Source organism: Pseudorca crassidens, chromosome 3 (genome assembly GCF_039906515.1).
Source record: "Pseudorca crassidens isolate mPseCra1 chromosome 3, mPseCra1.hap1, whole genome shotgun sequence".
NCBI classification, from domain to species: domain Eukaryota; kingdom Metazoa; phylum Chordata; class Mammalia; order Artiodactyla; family Delphinidae; genus Pseudorca; species Pseudorca crassidens.
The window spans coordinates 89,428,232-89,449,565 of NC_090298.1; the positions used below are offsets into that span (position 1 = coordinate 89,428,232).

General features: G+C 37.8%; 1 protein-coding gene across 1 annotated transcript in view; it reads right to left on the minus strand.

The window, feature by feature from the left end:
* PJA2 (praja ring finger ubiquitin ligase 2) overlaps positions 1-19,399 on the minus strand; it is a 78,916-nt gene extending 59,517 nt beyond the window's left edge. Inside the window, exon 1 of the mRNA XM_067731401.1 lies at positions 19,254-19,399. The gene's annotated coding sequence lies outside the window, so the exon portion shown is untranslated. The remainder of the gene's footprint in view (positions 1-19,253) is intronic.
* Positions 19,400-21,334: the final 1,935 nt, after the last annotated feature.

Below are 21,334 nucleotides of genomic sequence, written 5' to 3' on the forward strand. Positions count from 1 at the left end.
AACGGGAGAGGCCACAACAGTGAGAGGCCCGCATACAGCAAAAACAAACAAAAAAAAAAAAAAGGGAGAAGACTCAAATCAATAGAATTAGAAATGAAAAAGGAGAAGTAACAACTGACACTGCAGAAATACAAAGGATCATGAGAGATTACTACAAGCAACTGTATGCCAATAAGATGGACAACATGGAAAAAATGGACAAATTCTTACAAAAGTACAGCCTTCCAAGACTGAACCAGGAAGAAATAGAAAATATAAACAGACCAATCACAAGCACTGAAATTGAAACGGTGATTAAAAATCTTCAAACAGGGCTTCCCTGGTGGCGCAGTGGTTGAGAGTCCGCCTGCCGATGCAGGGGACGCAAGTTCATGCCCCGGTCCGGGAAGATCCCACATGCCGCGGAGCGGCTGGGCCTGTGAGCCATGGCTGCTGAGCCTGCGCGTCCAGAGCCTGTGCTCCGCAACGGGAGAGGCCAAAACAGTGAGAGGCCCGCGTACCACCAAAAAAAAAAAAAAAAAAAAAAAATCTTCAAACAAACAAAAGCCCAGGACCAGATGGCTTCACAGGCGAATTCCATCAAACATTTAGAGAAGAGCTAACACCTATCCTTCTCAAACTACAGGACAATATGACTGATGAACACAGATGCAAAAATCCTCAACCAAATACTAGCAAACAGAATCCAACATAACATTAAAAGGATCATACACCATGATCAAGTGGGGTTTATCCCAGGAATGCAAGGATTCTTCAATATTTGCAAATCAATGTGATACACCATATTAACAAATTGAAGGATAAAAACCATATGAAAATCTCAGTAGATGCAGAAAAAGCTTTCGACAAAATTCAACACCCATTTATGATAAAAAACTCTCCAGAAACTGGGCATAGAGGGAACCTAACTCAACATAATAAAGGTCATATATGACAAACCCACAGACAACATAGTCCTCAATGGTGAAAAACTGAAATGATTTCCTCTAAGATCATTAACAAGACAAGGATGCCCACTCTCACCACTATTATTCAACAAAGTTTTGGAAGTTTCAGCCACAGCAATCAGAGAAGAAAAAGAAATAAAAGGAATCCAGATCAGAAAAGAAGAAGTAAAGCTCTCACTGTTTGCTTATGTCATGATACTACACATAGAGAATCCTAAAGATGCAACCAGAAAACTACTAGAGCTAATCAATGAATTTGATAAAGTAGCAGAATACCAAATTAATGCACAGAAATCTCTTGCATTCCTATATACTAATGATGAAAAATCTGGAAGAGAAATTAAGGAAACACTCCCATTCACCATTGCAACAAAAAGAATAAAATACCTAGGAATAAACCTACCTAAGGAGACAAAAGACCTGTATGCAGAAAACTATAAGACACTGATGAAAGAAATTAAAGATGATACAAACAGATGGAGAGATATACCATGTTCTTGGATTGAAAGAATCAACATTGTGACAATGGCTATACTACTGAAAGCAATCTACAGATTCAATGCAATCCCTATCAAAGTACCAATGGCATTTTTCACAGAACTAGAACAAAAAAATTCACAATTTGTATGGAAAATCAAAAGACCCCTAATAGCCAAAGCAATCTTGAGAAAGAAAAACAGAGCTGGAGGAATGTGGCTTCCTGACTTCAAACTATACTACAAAGCTACAGTAATAAATACAGTACGGTACTGGCACAAAAACAGAAATATAGATCAATGGAACAGGATGAAAAGACCAGAGATAAATCCACGCACATATGGTCACCTTATCTTTGATGAAGGAGGCAAGCATATACAATGGAGATAAGACAGCCTCTTCAATGAGTGGTGCTGGGAAAACTGGACAGCTACATGGAAAAGAATGAAATTAGAACATTCACTAATACCATACACAAAAATAAACTCAAAATGGATTAAAGACCAAAATGTAAGACCAGACACTATCAAACTCTTAGAGGAAAACACAGGCACAACACTCTATTACATAAATCACAGCAAGATCCTTTTTGACCCACCTCCTAGAGAAATGGAAATAAAAACAAAAATAAACAAATGGGACCTAATGAAACTTCAAAAATTTTGCTCAGCAAAGGAAACCATAAACAAGATGAAAAGACAACCCTCAGAATGGGAGAAAATATTTGCAAATGAAGCAACTGACAAAGGATCAATCTTCAAAAGATACAAGTAGCTCATGCAGCTCAACATCAAAAAAAAAAAAAAAAAAAACCCAATGTAAAAATGGGCAGAAGACCTAAATAGACATTTCTCCTAAGAAGATATACAGATTGCCAACAAACATATGAAAGGATGGTCAACATCACTAATCATTAGAGAAACGCAAATTAAAACTACAATGAGGTATTACCTCACACAGGTCAGAATGGCCATCATTAAAAAATCTACAAACACCGATGCAGGGGATGCAGGTTCGTGCCCCCGTCTGGGAGGATCCCACATGCCGCGGAGCGGCTGGGCCCGTGAGCCATGGCCGCTGAGCCTGCGCGTCCGGAGCCTGTGCCCCGCAACGGGAGAGGCCACAACAGTGAGAGGCCCGCGTACCGCAAAAAAAAAAAAAAAAAAAATCTACAAACAATAAATGCTGGAGAGGGTGTGGAGAAAAGGGAACCCTCCTACACTTTTGGTGGGAATGTAAATTGATACAGCCACTATGGAGAACAGTATGGAGGTTCCTTAAAATCTAAAAAAAAAAAAACTACCATATGACCCAGTAATCCCACTACTAGGCATATACCCTGAGAAGACCATAATGCAAAAAGAGTCATGTACCACATTGTTCATTGCAGCACTATTTACAATAGCCAGGACATGGAAGCAACCTAAGTGTCCATCGACAGATGAATGGATAAAGAAGATGTGGCACATACATACAATGGAATATTACTCAGCCATTAAAAGAAGCCAAATTGAGTTATCTGTAGTGAGGTGGATGGACCTAGAGTCTGTCATACAGAGTAAAGCAAGTTAGAAAGAGAAAAAAAAATACCGTACGCTAACACATGTATATGGAATCTAAAAACAAAAGTGGTTCTGAAGAACCTAGGGGCAGGACAGGAATAAAGACGCAGATGTAGAGAATGGACTTAAGGACACAGGGTGGGGAAGGGTAAGCTGGGATGAAGTGAGAGAGTGGCATGGACATACATACACTACCAAATGTAAAACAGATAGCCAGTGGGAAGCAGCCACATAGCACAGGGAGATCAACTTGGTGCTTTGTGACCACCTAGAGAGGTGGGATAGGGAGGGTGGGAGGGAGACGCAAGAGGGAGGGGATATGGGGATATATGTATACATATAGCTGATTCACTCTGTTGTACAACAGAAACTAACACACCATTGTAAAGCAACTATACTTTAATAAATGTTAAAAAATAAATAAAATAGTAATAAAGCAAAAGACTTAAGCAAACAGAATAATGAATGTTCATATATCTAAATGAACACAATATACACTGAAGTTGATACATACTAAGCCTACACCTTGAACTGCCTTCAGAATCATAGTTCTCCTACACCACTGAGTAGTCAACTAACAGACCAGCTTGTATAATACTTAAAACTTACACATTTATTATTATTATTTTTGCAATGTAGCCCACTCACTTTAGTAACATCACCATACCTGTTAGAATAATGTGCTGGTTTTATAATATGTCCACAAATTCTTTGATACTTCTCCCTTCAAAAAGCAGAGCCTAATTTGTTCCCTTTAAGTGTAGGCTATAATTAGTGACTTTTTTCTAATGAAGATAAAATGATAGAAGTGTGTGATGTACAAGATTCAGGCACAGAAGACATTGTGGCTTCCTCCTTACTCTCTCTTGGCTCACTCTCTCTGGGAGAAGCCAGGTGCTACACCATAAGATCACTCAAGCAGTCCTATGGAAAGGTCCACATGATGAGGAACTGGCAGTTTCTGCCAAAAGCCAGAAGAAACTGATGTCTTCTGGCAATAGCCATGTGAATGAACCACCTAGGACGCAGATCCTCCAGCCCCAGTCAAGGCTTCAGATGACTGCAGTCCCAGCCTACATCTTGATTGTAGCCTCATGAGACCTTGATCCAAAACTACCCAGCCAGGCTGTTCCTAAATTTCTGACCCATAGAAACTATGAGATAATAAATGTTCTGAGCTGCTAGGTCTATTGCTGCGTAACAAATTATCCTGTATTAGATAAATACAAGCAATTTCAATTACGTGTACTTAGATTCTGAATTTTCTTATATTTCCACCTATCACCAGAATGAAGATTTTCTAATACCATCTCATGAAAGTACATTTTCTCCCTTTAAAAGATCTACCTATTCTCAGCTTGGAAAATGCCATGTTAGGGATAACAGTACCAAAATGAATTATACTGGCCTTTTGCTTGTTGACAGTGTCAGAACTGCTGCTTAGCACTTACACTCCACCTATCACCTAGTAGATACTCATTGAAAAGCTACTGGATCAGGAACACTTACTTTTAGAATTTACATCTAAATAATTTAAATGAAGTTTTAGGCAGAAAGAGAGAAATCAGTTGAACTTCCAGAAGAAAAGTTTCAACTGAAAGCCTGTATCTATACCACTGTGATCCATTTGCTGGGAGCCAGAAAAAACTCACTTGGAAAAAAAAAAAAAGGGGGGGGGTGTTAATGACATATAACATTGTATTAGGTGTACAACATAATTATTCAATATTTATATATATTGTGAAATAATCACAAGTCTAGTTAATATCTGTTACTATACAGTTATGAAATTTTTTTCTTGTGAAAAGAACTTTTGAAATCTACTCTCTTAGCAACTTGCAAATATGCCACATAGTACTATTAACTATTAGTCAACATGCTGTACATTACATGCCCATGACTTACATATTATATAACTGGAAATATGCACTTTCTGACCCCCTTCATCCATTTTGCCTGCTCCTAACCCCCACCTCTGGCAACTACCAATCTGTTCTCTGTATGTATGAGTTTGGATTTTTTTGTTTTTTAAGATTCCACATGTGAGATCACATGGTATTCGTCTTTCTCTGTTTGATTTCTTAGCAAAATGCCCTCAAGGTCCACCCATATTGTCACAATACCAAGATTTCATTATTTTTAATGGCTAATATCCCATTATATACATAAACACACACACACACACACACACACACACACACACACACCCCACATCTTCTTTATCTATTTATCCACGGATGGGCACTTAGGCTGTTCCCATATCTTGGCTGTTGTAAATGATGCTTCACTGAACATGGGGTGCATATATCTTTTCAAGTTAGTGTTTTCATTTTCTTCAAATAAATACCCATAAGTGGAATTTCTGGATCAGATGATAGTTCTATTTTTAATTTTTTGAGGGACCTCCATATTGTTTTCCATAGTGGCTGCACCAATTTACATTCCCACCAAGAATATATGGTAATGAATGGTAACTAGACTTTTGGTAATGATCACTTTGTAATGAACACAGATGTTGAATCATAATGTTGGACACCTAAAACTCAGATACTGTTATATAAGAAACAGAACAAAACAAAAAGCTAGTTCAGAAACAAATACAATTTGATCCAACTATTTGAAGAGGGAAGTCTTGATTACTCTTCCAAGCCCACTGGAATATTTATTTTATATTCTCCCATATTTAGCTTTACATATATGCTTCCAAAGTGCCCTAGAAATGTTTCTTAAGATTCCTCTTAAAACAAACTTTTATAGGGCTTCCCTGGTGGCGCAGTGGTTGAGAGTCCGCCTGCCGATGCAGGGGACGTGGGTTCGTGCCCCGGTCCGGGAGGATCCCACATGCCGCGGAGCGGCTGGGCCCGTGAGCCATGGCCGCTGAGCCTGTGCGTCCGGAGCCTGTGCTCCGCAGCGGGAGAGGCCACAGCAGTGGGGGACCCGCGTACCGCAAAAAAAAAAAAAAAAAAACAAACTTTTATAATTATCTAGCCTGCATTTCCTTTTAGTAAGATAATTCTTTAGTCATACAAAATTTTGTAATTATTACCACACTTGAGCTATATATTCAGAAATCAACACTTCATGACAAAATGAGTTTATGACAAACTCTGACAAATGCCACTAGAAAGCTGTTTCATATATGTTGGAACCAATTACATTGAAACTTAGCTTCCTAACATTATCTCATCGTTCCACTTTCAGCTGCTAAGGCAAAGTAAATATCCCAGGAGATTAATAAAGTATCCATTTTGAACAATGTAAGCTTGCACTTGATTCTGTTTCACGCTTACATATTATTTTTAATGTATCTCTAGATTTTTCATGTCTTCTATCCACAAGCACAAATAGTTGCTTATACATATATACAACTGCAAAATATTCAGTACATCTAACTAGGAAACAATAAATAAGGACTGAGGTGACATTACTCCCATATATCACTGTAAGCAACTGGACACATTCAGTAAATCAAGTAATCTATTATCAACCACAAGACTTGAAAGTTACAAGCTGCTACACAAGCAAACTTCCAGGCTATGACTGGCAAATTCTGCAAGGAGCAGCTGTAGAAATGATAATACCTAAATCAGAGAGAAAATTTCAGGTACAACTGTTAAACTTCTAAGATGAAATGGGTTTGCTATCCCTAGTTACAAGAGGTAACCTGACAGAAGGCTATACTTGATTAACTACTACTCTTCTCTGAAAACTTTTTTGTAAACCACTGTAAAAGAGGAACAGTAAACTCAGCATTGGTACAGTGAAAATTACATTACAAAACATAACTCAGACATAAAATATACATAATCAGAAACAAATAATCCAAAAATGTTATATTTAAGTAGGTAAAAAACTGTATTTTCAAATTCTGTTCTGGTAAACCCTCTATCTCACCAAGTGTTTATAAACTTCTCATTCTGTTAAAAAAAAAAAGTGTTAACAAAATACTGTTTTTTTTAAAGACTATCAACAGCAATCCTTGAAGAAAGACTTGAATGAGCATACACCCAACACAGTAGAACAATATTTTCTGTGTTTTACTGGAAGCGTAATTGGCTAAGGGGGAAAAAGATTAACAAAAGAAAAGTAAGATGAAAAAATATAGTATCAATTCATTAAAAAACAAGATGAAGAACATTCGTCAAATTTACCTCATTTAGATAGGAAGATCTCTGATTCAAATGTGTCACAAATAAGGATGCTGCTCAACCTACCCTCTTTTGAGATGTGCAAGTCAGTCAGCTCAGAATAAAAAAGCTGCAGAGAACTAACACAACACTGTAAATCAACTATACTTCAATTAAAAAAAAAAAGCTGCAGAGATTTATTTTCATGTCAGTGAGCCAGGAAAAGAAAAAACAAGGGTACAGGAAATAAGGAAAATAAAAAATAAAATGTTATGCATATGAAAAGGTAGCAAATTTCATCTGATGTTAAAAAACACAAAATATGCTCAGAATAAATTAATGTATCTGTGATAGACATTTAGATGTGAGCAATACCAAAAAAACAAAAAAAAAGGGAACATATGTGAATGGCGGTTGGGGAGATACAGAAACAAGCATGGCAAAATGTTGAAGCAAGATGGTATGTACGTGGGGGCTCCTTGTACTCTACTGAAATTTGTTTGGAACTTTTCATGATAAAAACTTAAATTATTTTCCTTTTCTCTGCAATCATTTGTTGAAGAATTGTTTACATATAATAAAGTATAAAACTCAAGTACATATTACAATTCAATGAATTTTTACATAGGTATATATCTGAAAAACTACCACCTATGTCAAGATGTAAATCATATACCATCACTTCAGAGGGTTCTCTCTCTCTCTCCTTCCAAGACACTGACTCCTCACGAACCAAAGGCAACCACTCTCCTGACCTCTATTACCTCAGTTTAGTTTTTCCTATTTTAAACTTCATACAAGTGGAATCATACATCATGAACTCTTTTGTGTCTGTCTACTTTTGCTTGACACAATGTTTCTGGGATTCATTCACGTTATGAACATCCTTGTACATGTTTTGTTTTGTTTTGTTTACCTTTCTTGGGTACATCTGACCTGAAATTACTGGATCACAGTCCACAGCTATGTTTAGCTATAACACATACTGACAGTTTTGTAAAGTGGCTGAAACAACCTGACATTCCCACCAGCAATATATAAGAGTATCAGCTGTGGGCTTCCCTGGTGGCGCAGTGGTTGGGAGTCCGCCTGCCGATGCAGGGGACACGGGTTCGTGCCCCGGTCCGGGAAGATCCCACATGCCACAGAGCAGCTAGGCCGGTGAGCCATGGCCGCGGAGCCTGTGCTCTGCAACGGGAGAGGCCACAACAGTGAGAGACCCGCGTACCGCAAAAAAAAAAAAGAGTATCAGTTGTTTCATACCCTTGGCAACACTTGATATTGTTTCACATCCTTGGCAACACTTGATATTGTCAGTCTCTAATTTCAGCCATTCTGACAGGGGTGTGATGGTGCCTCATTGTGACATTTCCCTGATGAGTAATAATGTAGAGGAGGGATCCTCAAACCCCGGGCCGCAGACCACTACCAGTCCGCAGCCTGTTAGGAACCAGGCCGCACAGAAGGAGATGAGCGGCGGGAGAGGGAAGCTTCATCTGCCACTCCCCATCTCTCCCCACTGCTCACATTACCGCCTGAACCATCCCCCCTTGCCGGTCCATGGAAAAACTGTCTTCCACGAAACCAGTCCCTGGTGCCAAAAAGGTTGGGGACCACTGATGTAGAGCACCTTTACCTATGCACATTGGCCTTTTGGATAACTTCTTTTGTGAAGACCTGCCTGCTTTTTTGCATATTTTTTAATGTGTGTTGTTTGCCTTTTTCTTTTTGATTTTTAAGAGTTACTTATATTTTTCTGGATACAAGTCTTTCACCAGATTTACTTAATGTGAGTATATTCTTGCAGTCTGTGGCTTGCCTCTTTTCTTTAATGATGTCTTCATGAATAGAAATTTGTAACTGATTGTAGTCTAATTTATCAATTTTATGTTCTATTTAAAAAATTTTTGCCTACCCCACGGTGATGAAGATATACTTCTAGGTTTTCTTCTAGAATCTTGATAATTTTAGCTTTTACATTTAGTTCTATGATCCAACTCAAATGAGCTTTTGAATATAGTATCAAGTAAAAATCAAGGTTCATTTATTCCCAAATATCCAATATCCAATTTATCTAACACTATTAAAAGTAAATGTTTTCTTAACTTCAGTGGAGCTTTTGTCATAAACCAAGAAACGACATATGTGAAGGTCTATTTCTAGACACTCATATTCTTCCATTGGTCTTTTTGTCTACCTGGTTCTAATATAACACTGTCTTAATTACTGTAACTTTATAGCAAGTCTTGAGACATTTACATTTTGATATAAATTTTGGAATCCATTTGATTAAAATTTTTAAATTCTGGGATTTTAATTTAAATTTTATTGAACCTATAGCTCAACCTGGGGTAATTGACATTTTAACAATATTGAGTTCCTACCATATAAAGATGGAATATTTCTTTACTTATTTAAGTATTTTAAAATGTCTCAGCACTGTTTTATATTTTTCAGTGTAGAAGTTTTGCCCAAGTTTTTATTATATTTATCCTTAGGTATCTTACATATTTTGATGCTATTCTAAATGTACTTTTCTAATTTTATTTCATACTTTTTGGTTGCTAACACACAACTTACAGTTAATTTTTGCATGTTGTCCTTGTATCCAGTCACCTTGCTAAATTCACTTATTCTAAAACTTTGCTGGTAAACACTTTTAAAATTTTTTTCCAATTTTTAGGGCTTCCCCGGTGGCGCAGTGGTTGAGAGTCCGCCTGCCAATGCAGGAGACATGGGTTCGTGCCCCGGTCCGGGAAGATCCCACATGCCGCGGAGTGGCTGGGCCCGTGAGCCATGGCCGCTGAGCCTGCGCATCCGGAGCCTGTGCTCCGCAACGGGAGAGGCCACAAAAGTGAGAGGCCCGCGTACCGCAAAAAAAAAATTTTTTTTTCCATTTTTTAAAATTAACTTTTTTTATCCTGAGGGCACTGGTTAGAATTCCAGCATAATGTTAAATAGAAAAAAAAAGATATGGGACATGAAACAAGGTTTTTCATTGAGTATGATATTAGCTGTAGGGTTTTTGTTGTTGTTGATACTCCAGAAAATTAACAGTATTTTCTTCTATTCCTAATTTGATGAGGATTTTTTAACACGACAGATGGTGACTTTTGTCAAATGATTTCTCTATCTACAGAGATGATCGTATGAGTCTTCTACACTGTTAAAGAGATGGACTACATTGATTAATTGTAAAACAACAAACCAACCTTGTATTCCTGGAACAAATCTGTGATATCTTTTTTACATATCACTGGATTATCTCTGTATCTATGTTCTTGAGAATTATTGGCCTGTAATTATCTCTTTTTTCTCATGTTCTTGTTAGGTTTTTCCTACCAAGATTATGCAAAAATCATAAAATGTTCAGGGAAATGTTTTCTTTTTCAGTTCTCGAAAAAGTCTGTGTAAAATTACCATTATATCTTACTTAAATGTTTGAGAGGTTTACCAGTGAAGCCATCTGGGCCTGGGGTTTTCTTGATGGAAAAGTCTTTAATAAATTCAATTTGTTTTTCAAAGATTATGACCTTTCATTCAAGTTAGCAAATATGTACTAATATAAAATTGTTCATAATTTTCCTTAACAATTTAATATCTATACAATTTGTAGTGATGCTTCAGTTTTTCATTCTTAGTATTGGTATTGTCTGTTGTCCCCCAATTTTTTCTTGATCAGTCACTACAGGCTTATTATTTTTTAAAAGTCTTCTCAACAAACTGTAAATTTTTCTGTTTCATTGATTTCTACTTTTATATTTACTACTTCCTTCTTTCAGCTTTCTTTGGGTTTAATTTGTTGCTCCCTTCAGTTGTGAGCTTACACCACTGATTTTGAACTTTTCTTCCTTACTAATATATGCATACAGGCATACCTCAGAGATATTATGGGTTCAGTTTCAAACCACCAAAATAAAGTGAACTGTGCTACAAAGGAAGTAATTTTTTTTTTGGTTTCACAGTGTGTATAAAAGTTACATTTTTGCTATAGTGTAGTCTATTAAGCATGTAATAGCATTGTGGTTAAAAAAAAACCCAATGGACACAACTTAATTAAAAAGTATTTTACTGAGGCTTCCCTGGTGGCGCAGTGGTTGACAGTCCGCCTGCCGATGCAGGGGACACGGGTTCGTGCCCCGGTCCGGGAGGATCCCACATGTCGCGGAGCGGCTGGGCCCGTGAGCCATGGCCGCTGAGCCTGCGCGTCTGGAGCCTCTGCTCCGCAACGGGAGAGGCCACAACAGTGAGAGGCCTGCATACCGCAAAGAAAAAAAAAAAAAGTATTTTACTGTCAAAAAAGTGCTAACTATTAGTGAGAAAATGCTGTTGGACAAATGGCACCGATAAACTTGCTCATTGCAGGGTTGCCGTAAACCTCAGTTTGTAGAGAAAAACAGTATCTGTGAAGTGCAATGAAACAAAGCACAATAAAAATGAAGCGTGCCTGTATAAAGCAATAAAGTCCTCTCAAAGCACTGCTTCAGTTACACTCAACAAGCTCTGATGTAATACTTCTGTTGTTTTTCAGATCAAAATATTTTCTAATTTCCATCGTGACTTCATTTTGATTCATGGGCTATTTAGAAATGTCTTGATTAATCTTCAAACATTTGGAGCCTTGATAGTTATTTTCTGTTCCTGAGTTGTAATTAATTCCACAGTGATCAGAAAACATGTACTGTATAATTTCAATTCTGTGAAATTTGATCATACTTCAAGGACCAGAATATTTTGGCAAATGTCCCAAGTGCACTTGAAAAAAAAAAGTATAGTCTTCAGTCTTTAGATAATATGTTCTATGAATGTCAATTATATCAAGTTGATTAATCATGTCATTCAAATTTTCTATTCCCATACTGATATTTTTATATAATTGTTCTATCAGTTACATCAAATGTATATGTAAAATCTCCAGCTATGAATGCATACTATCTTTACTGCTAATTATATTAACTTCTATATTCAGAAGCTATGTTATTAGGTAAACACACACTTAGGATTATTATATCGTCTTGATGAACTGACCTACTTATTATGATACTTTCCTGTTATCTCTTATACTTCTTCCTTTATGTCTATTTTGTACAATATTAATATAGGCACATCAGCCTTCTTTTGGTGAGTGTTTGCAAACAATATTTATCCAATCTTTTTACTTTCATATTATGTGTGCCTTTAAAGTGCTTTTCTTTTTTAAAAATAAATGCTTTTAAAGGTGTTTTTTTTAATCATGCAAACATGAATCAAAAGAAAGATGGAGTGGCAGTATTAATATCAGATAAAGTAGACTGCAGAAGAAATATTACCAGAGACAAAGAAGGATACTATATAATGACAAAGGGGTCCATTCACCAAGAAGACATAACAATCCTAAACATATATGCATCTGACAACAGAGGTTCAAAATTCATGAAGCAAAAATAGTTAGAACAAAGAGGAGAAATAGACAAATCCACAATTATACTTGGAGACTTCAATTCTTCTCAGTGACCAACAAAACAAGTAGACAAAACCTCAGTTAGGAAATAGAAAACCTAACATGCACCACCAGTCAACTGACAATTACAGAATATTTCATATAAATATATAATTTAGTTTTTAATATGGAATGTAGAATTTATAGAATATTCCACCCCAAAGCAGCATAATATACATTATTTTGAATTGCACATGGAACATTTACCAAGACTTACCATGTTCTGAGTAATAAAACTTCAAAGAATTCAAACAAAATTATACAAAGTATGCTTTCCATCTAAAACAAAATTAAGCATAGAAATCAATTATAGAGCTAGGCAAAATCAACAAATAATTGGAAATTAAACAATATATTTCTAAACAACCCATGGGTCATTGTGAAAGTCACATAAGAACTCAGAAAATATCAACATAAAACTTTGTGGGATCAGGGCTTCCCTGGTGGCACAGTGGTTAAGAATCCTGCCAATGCAGGGGACACGGGTTCGAGCCCTGGTCCCGGAAGATACCACATGCCATGGAGTAACTAAGCCCATGTGCCACAACTACTGAACCTGCGCTCTAGAGCCTGCAAGCCACAACTACTGAAGCCCACGCACCTAGAGCCCGTGCTCCACAACAAGAGAAGCCACCGCAATGAGAAGCCTGCACACCACAAAGAAGAGTAGCCCCCGCTCGCCCCAACTAGAAAGAGCCCCCGTGCAGCAACAAAGACCCAACACAGCCAAAAATAATAAATAAATAAATAATAATTTTTAAAAAAATTGTGGGACCATCTAATGTGGTGCTTAGAAGGAAAAGAAGAAAGGTCTCAAATCAATAGCCTAAGCTTATACCTTAAAAAATTGTTACAGAGTGGATTTAAATCCAAAGCACACAAGAAGGAATAGTAAAGAGCAGAAATCAATGAAATTGAAAACATTTGTTTTTTGAGTAATAAAATAAAAAGCTGGATCTTTGGAAAAATTAACAAAATTGGTAAACGTGGAAACAAACTAATAAAGACAAAAGAGGGGACACATTGCCAATATCAGGAATGAAAGAAAAGACACCACTATAGATGCTATAGACATTAAAAGGACAATAAAGAAACAACTTCATGGCAATTAATAGATGAAAGAGACAAATTCATTGAAAGATACAGACTACTAAAGCTCATATTGTAGATCACTCACATAGTCAAAGACTGGAAGTTTTTAAGAAAAATTAGATAACCCTAACCATCCTATACCTATTAAAGTAATTAAATTTATCCTTTAAAGCCTTTCAACATATTAAACTAGGCCCAGATGAGTTAGCTTGCAAACTCTGACAAACATTTATGAAATAATACTAATCCTATCCAAGATTTTTCGGGAAATATAAGAGGAATAAACACTTTAAACCTATGAGGCCAGCATTATTCTGATACAAAAATATTACACAAAAAGTTATTCTTCATGTACACAGATACCAAAAAATACTCAACAATTAGCAAATCTAATCCACCAATTTATGAAAATGATAATACATCACAACCAAGTGAAGCATATCTAGAGAATGCAAGGTTGACTCAACATCTGAAAATAAATCAATGTAATCTATCTTATTAACACACCAAAGAAGATAAACCATAAGATCATCTCAATAAGTACAGTTAAAACATTTGAGCACAATGTCCAATCATGATTAAAAAACTCTCAGCAGTCTAGAAACAGAATGGGGACATCATTAACTTGATAAAAGGATTATTATACTTAATATAATAATATGTAGTATATAATAAAACCTGATAAAAGGCCCTTGTATACTTAATAATGAAAGATTGAAAGCTTTTCTCTTAAGATCAGGAACAAAACAAGGATATCTGCTCTCACCACTCCTGTTCAACATCATACTGGAGGGCCTAGCCAGTGCAATAAGGAAAAAAAAAGGGTGGTAGGGGAGGTGGTTACACACAAACTGAAAACAAGAGAAACAAAACTGTCCTATATCCACAAATGATACAACTATCTACATGAGAAAATCCAAAAGAATCTACAAAAAAAAAAAAAATGTTACTAGAATAGGTGAGCTTAGCAAGGTTGCCAGGTTCAAGGTCAGTATACAAAACTGTATTTCTAAATACTGTCAGTGAACAACTGGACATGGAAATTTAGGAAAATTATATTTATAATACCATCAGAAGTGATGAAATACTTGGATATAAATCTGACAAAATATGAACATCTGTATGTTGAAACTATAAAATGCTAATGATGGAAAATGAAGATCTTTGATTAAAACAAAATAGACGGAGATATCCTGTGTTCACTGATTGAAAGACTCAATATTAAGATGTCAATTCTTCCAAAATGGATCCATGCATTCAATATAATCTAAATTAACATCCCCTCAGTACTCTCTGTAGAAACCAACAAGTCGTTTCTAAAAAATTTATGGAAAAGCAAAAGAACTAGAATAGCCAGAATGATTTTGGAAAAAAATAAAGCTGAAGAACTTACATTACCTGATTTAAAAACTTACTATAAAGCAACAATAATCATGACAATGTGGCATTGGCAAAATGATAGATACAAAGATCAAGGGGACAGTCCAGAAACAGACTCACATACACGGTCAATTGATTTTTGACTAAGTTAATTCAAGGCTGGAAAGGAAAGTGTTCCCCCAAAATGGTGCTAGAATTGGGAAAATAAACTTGACCCTATCTCACACCATATACAAAAATTAACTCAAAATGGATGATACACCTTGACATAAAAACTATAACATTTGTAGAAGAAAACGTAAGAGGAAATATGTGTAACTTTGCACTGAGCAAACAGAACACAGAAATACAAATCATAAAAGGAAAAACTGACAAAGTGAATTTAGTCAAAATTAAAAGCCCCTCTATTTTAAACAGTTAGGAAAATGAAAAGGTAAGCTTCAGACTGCACTCTCTGTATATGCATCTGTGTGGGTCAAAGGACTTGTACAGAAAAATGTATAAAGAATTCCTCCAACTCAATAAGACAAACAACTCAACGTTTAAAAATGGGCAAAAGATTTGAACACGTACTTCACAAAGGAAGACATACAAATGACCCATAACACATGAACAAATTCTCAATATCATTAATCATCAGATAAATACAAATTTAAAATACAGTGTCATACTACCACATATCCACTAGAAGGGCTAAAATTAAAAAGACTAAAACAACCAAGTGTTGATGAGAATGTAGATCAACTAGAACTGTAAAATGGGAAACAGTTTGGCAGGTTCTTATAATTAAACATTTGTTTACAATACAACCCAACAAATCCATTTCTAAGTATTTACCCGAGAGAAATGAAAACATATGTTCACACAATAACTCATGAATGAATGTTCATAGCGGCTTTACTAATAACAACCCCAAACTGGAGACAATCCAAATATCCATATATAGGTGAAATGGTCAATAACTGTAGTAAATCAATACCATAAACTACTACTCAGCAATAAAAGTGAAGCAGCTAAACATACAAACATATGCATTATCCTCAAAATCATAGTGAAAGAAAAAAACATGGATGCAAAAGAATACATATTACATAATTCTGTTTATATAAAATTCTAGAACAAATGAAACCCATTTATAGTGAGAAAAAGAGGACAAACTGTTTCCTAGAGCTGAGGGTGAAAATGTGACTTACTGCAAAAGGGCAGAAGGGAACTTTTGGGGATGACAGAAATATTCTGTATCTTTATTGGGGTAATGAAAATATTCTACTCTTGATTGTGGTAGTGGAGACATGGGTGTATACATATGTCAAAACACACCGAGCTGGGGCTTCCCTGGTGGCGCAGTGGTTGAGAGTCCGCCTGCCGGTGCAGGGGACACGGGTTCGTGCCCCGGTCCGGGAAGATCCCACATGACGCGGAGCGGCTGGGCCCGTGAGCCATGGCCGCTAGGCCTGCGCGTCCGGAGCCTGTGCTCCGCAACGGGAGAGGCCACAACAGTGAAAGGCCCGCGTACCACAAAAAAAAAAGAAAAAACACACCGAGCTGTACATTTTATTGTATGTAAATTATCCCCAATAAAGTTGATTCTTTAAAAAAGAGTTCTCTTGGGAAAATATTAAGGGAATACTGGTGATGCCCCTATACGACCACTCAAAAGATATCAAAAACATCAATAAAATTCAATACCCATTTATGGCTTTTTAAAATGTCATCAGAAATGAAAAACAACAATAAAATCATCTTGGAAAGCTAAGAATACAAAAACACATTTTAACCTATCATACTCTCCATTTATCAGAAAGCTTCATCAAACATCATAATTGATGGCTAAAAAATCAGAAACAATCCCCTTAAAGTCTGAAACAACACCAAGTTGAACTATCACTGCTATTATTTAACATTATATAAAACATAGCCAAAGCAATGAGGAAAACACACAAATTATAAAATTTAAAAGAAAGCCAAAAAACTGTATTTTCAGATAATCAACTCAATAAAGTGATTAGATACATGATAAGCAGAAAAAAATTCAAAAGCTTTCATGTAACTGGAGGGGGAGAAAAAGAGAAAAAATGTTACTAGAAAGTTTCCATCCACCAGAGCTATCAAATCATAAAATAGCTAGGAATACTAAGAAGGAATGTCATACATATGGGAATAAAACTATAAAACATTCCCTAAGCAAGGTGTGAATAAAATGTAGAGACATACCATACATACACATATTTCTGAGGGGAGACACCCAGTTATCATGAAGGTCAGTTTGCCCCATATTAATCTAAAATTTCAATATAATCTCATTCAAAATACCTGAGGATTTTTAATTTAATTTACAAGTTGAGTCTAAAGTTCATTTGGAGAAGAAATGCATAAGAGTCAAGAATAATTTCAAAATGAGTAATAAGGAGGGAGAAATGGTTATCAAAATTTTAAATATGCATTCTCTTTTTAACCCAGCAATTCCATTTCTAGGAATCCATGCTCCAGAAATAATCACATAAAGAGGAAGTTTCCTGAACAGCTCTTAGGATGAAGGTAGAACTAGAAGGACAAGACTTTTTACATTACAGTCTTCCATACTGTCTGAAGTTTTAAAATTTAAGAAGATTTAAAGTTTGTAATTAAAAACAAATAAATGTAAAAGTTGGCTTCAAATAAAGCATTATTTGTGATAGGAAAAAGAAACTAATTAATTCAAATGTCTTTCAGTAAGGGAATGGTTAAGTAAATTACAGCCCACTGAAGCTATTGAAATATCATTTAGTTTTTAAAAAGTATCAGGGAGACAGGTTTAACAAGTAAAGATGGCCAAGATATGTAATTTAGTGAAAAAAGCAAGTGATATACCAATGTGTTTGGTATATCCCACCAAACTCCCCCAACTTTACATATGTGTTTAAAAGTGTACATGAGAAAGAAGTACAATACTGTTAACTCTAGACAGTGGAATGAGACTGGGGGATGAAAGGAAATGTTCACATTTTACTTAATAGTTCATTTTCTGTATTGCTGAATTTTACATCTAGTTCGTATGTCTGTAATTAATTTTTTTAAATTAAAGTTATTTCATATAAAAATGATAAATTCCAGAGGACATGGGAAAAATAGTTTAAACGTTTATAAAAATCTTTAAAACGTTTATCTTCATGTTTATTTACATACTCTGCAAATGATCTATAGTCTTCACCAGAGGTGGCTGCCAATGTAAAGAAATTTAACTTACCAGATATGATAAAAATAACAACATATTAGGCCTTTAAAAAAATCATAAACTTCCCCGAACCAGCAGACTCAAAGCAGTGCCTATGCGTATGTTAAAAAAGAAAAAGAAGAAAAAAAAAAATGCCTGGAGAGGTTAAGTCTCCTAAATAGATTCTTCCTCTCAGTAAAAAAGACTACCTCCTCCCCTCTTCTTCAACTTGGTCTGAGCGGCTTTAAACTCACCATTTTGAATGTGCGCAAAATGATTAACAAGCAGTAATCTCAGGGAGGCCGAAATTGAAGGTGCATCCGCCAGAGGCGTGCTCTGACCTGACAGCTCTAACTAGGCGAAGCATTGATGGAATGGTGCTAATATCGGGAGATGAACGATTGTTATGGTCTGTACAGGGTGTCTGCGTGACAGAGCCTCGGTGACAATCGGGAAAAATGCAAATACAGTCAGTAGAGCGACGGCAATGGAAGGTTTTTCGAGGAAGGGGTGCTGATGCAGGCCTGTAGCGTAAGATGGATCAGCTCTACACAGGGTGACTGGAAATGGGCAGAGAGGGCGGGTGAGAGGTGTTAGTAGGTGACACACTCTTCTAACACAGTCGCGATTGTAGGGATTAAGGCAGCGGGGTCCTTGGCCAAGGCACCAAGGACAGCAGAAGAGGCAGCAAGAAAAAGCGGCCGGTGGAGACCCCAATACCAATCTATGCCATCGCCGGAGGCAGCGGGCGCTGCGGCCGCCAACAAGAGCGTGGCCCCAGGTTCGGGCTGGACAGGGCCCAGAAGGAGAAGGCCTCTCCCAGCCATCAACCCCACCCACCATGGCCGGCGCGGCGGGCCAGGGACAGGCCCCACTCCATCTCGAGGACAGAAATTAAGAAACGGAGGAGGTGAAGGCAGCAATTTCCTCGCCTTGTCCCTCACCTTCCCAACATGAGAACAAGCCAGATTAAAAAAAAAAAAAAAAAACCCTCACCGAACTGTGCAGCGCCTCCGGAGCGAGAACAGCGCTCGATCCTGCAACAGCCACCACCGCCTTCTTCTCCGCCTCCGACTCCTCCCCCGCCGAACGCGCAGCGGCTGGCGGCGGCGGCGGCTGCGGCGGCAGCGGCGGCGGCGGCGCCGGAGGCGGAAGCAGAAGCGGCCGCGGCGCGTCCCGCCCCTTGCGCCGCGGTAGAGGAGAAGGAGGAGGGAACGCAAGCCCCGCCCCCAAAACAGAGTCGACCAATAGACTTAAAGGACCTCTGCGGGAAAAATCCACATACCCAATCGGAACCTGAGAGTGGGCTCACGTCAATGGTTGGGACGTGGCAGAAAAAGGGAAACATACTTGGACTGTCTTTACACCCTGGTCCCGCTTTCTCGCCCAGGGGCGAGTTCACCGATTGGCCGTAGAGCGGAAGGACGAAACCCCCCCTGCCTGGCCCCGCCTCCGTTCCCTGCAGCACTGCGACGTTGGGGGGCAGGGGCGGGGCACCATGCTAGGGCTGGAACAGCAGGCCTTTTGTGGTTTGGGCTGGGAGAAAAGGGCGGGGTCTCAGGGAAAGGGAAGTGGGTGCGGAGAGCTAAAGGAAGAACTGGCGCAGCTAGACTTTCAGAAATTCCAACAGCAGCAACCAAGATGGAGGCGTTAAAATGAATCCTAATTTGACTGGAAACCTAACTAACAAGATTAGGGTCTCCTGGCATGAAGTTCAAACCTTTGCAGTTCAGATATGGGTGGGCCAAGAGAAAATAGCAGACGGAAGAAGGGCAGGTCTTCCTCCCTGCCCACCTTGCCTGCACACTATATAGTGCCTTCTCCCCTCCCACTCCGCAGTCCCCCACTCAGTCGCCTGCCCCTTCTTTTCTGATTCTTTTGGGGGTGGGGGCGGGTTATAGGGGATGCCCGCGTTTCCTCTGTATAGCTATGGCCTGACCAGAGACTTCCAGTTGCACCTTGGGGCTGATGGGTTGTCAAGCCGGGAAGTAACATCACATGCAACCAAAATAAATAACAACAGCTGTAGTCCCTGGACACCTTGCTTAATTTAAACAAGGATAACAGTTTAGGCAGTCATGTCACTGGTGCTAAATTGTTTCTTCATCCTGCATATGTCCTCTTTTTTCATCCTGAACGTGTCCGCTTCTCTGATTACAGTACCACTCTCCTCCCATCTTACCTCCAACTCTCTTCACCTCTTCACCCCCTCCGCACACATGCCCAATGCCCAAGATATATTTATCGCATCCCCTCCGCCAAGAGTTAAGAACCCCATTTCTTGTGCTGTCCCTGGCAACTTCGAAATCTCCTGCCAGTGAACCAAGACTCATTTTTTTGCTTTTGATGAAAACAAATTATCCCAGATTTCCTATAAAACTTGGACTATGAGAATTTGCTTGACATTTTGTGAAGCCAAACTAACTCGCAGCCCACTCCAGTAGTACATTTCTTACCCAGAAACCATTTCCCACTTGATATTTCTCTGCTTTACACATGTTGCTCTAGAAGTTGTGGCTTTTTCTCCATACAAGTCTCTCCTTCTTTGAAAGAGAATTGATACTTTAATCACATTTCCTTGATCTCCTTTTAGGTTGTTGCATATTGATTCAATTGGGTACACTAACCAGTTTGTTGGGGCAGGGTTTCCCCAAATTTCAATCTCTTTCATACCATATCTGTGTATACCACTCGCAGTAGTATTTATTATTTTCTTTAAATAAATGTGTCTTTCCTTCAATTTCTTTAAGAGTAAAACCTTTATAAATGACTATTAATGGAAAACCTGTGTCACCTCTCCTAAGCTGAAAGTAACTGAAAGAAAAGTGAACATAAAACAATGTTTTTAAATTCTGGGGATAGAGAGTATTTTTTCTACTAAGATCTCTCAGCCTAAAGACTACTCCCTGTAAAAAGGGAGCGTTACTAAGCACTAGAAACATTTAAAAAGCAGGTAGGCAAATGGCATTTTTATCATGATGTAATCAAAGGTTAGAAAAATAGTCATTGTTTTTAATCCTGCATGCATGTCCCAACTAAAGTTATCCAAGGCATCAGAAGTGATCTATGTTACTCTT